Genomic DNA, 275 nt, shown 5'->3' on the forward strand with positions numbered 1-275 from the left:
ACCGCCTCATCGAAACCTTCATAGTCATAAATTACTCCACTTGACCCGTTGCTGCTGACATTTTGTCCCATTGTTTCATGAAATCTTGACAGGCACTAAATAACAAACCAGTTATTAGTTAAAAAAAAACATGCATTCATTTACTATTGTAAAAATATTATTTTCTTTATTAAAAACATGAGGGAAAAATATAGACATAACTTGTTTTCTGTGTGATTGTTGAAATAAAGTTTCCTCAGTTTGCTTGACGTGTTCTTTAGAGGAGATGTGTGTAA

This window comes from Phoxinus phoxinus (assembly GCF_949152265.1).
Source record: "Phoxinus phoxinus genome assembly, chromosome: 5".
Classification (NCBI taxonomy): Eukaryota; Metazoa; Chordata; class Actinopteri; order Cypriniformes; family Leuciscidae; genus Phoxinus; species Phoxinus phoxinus.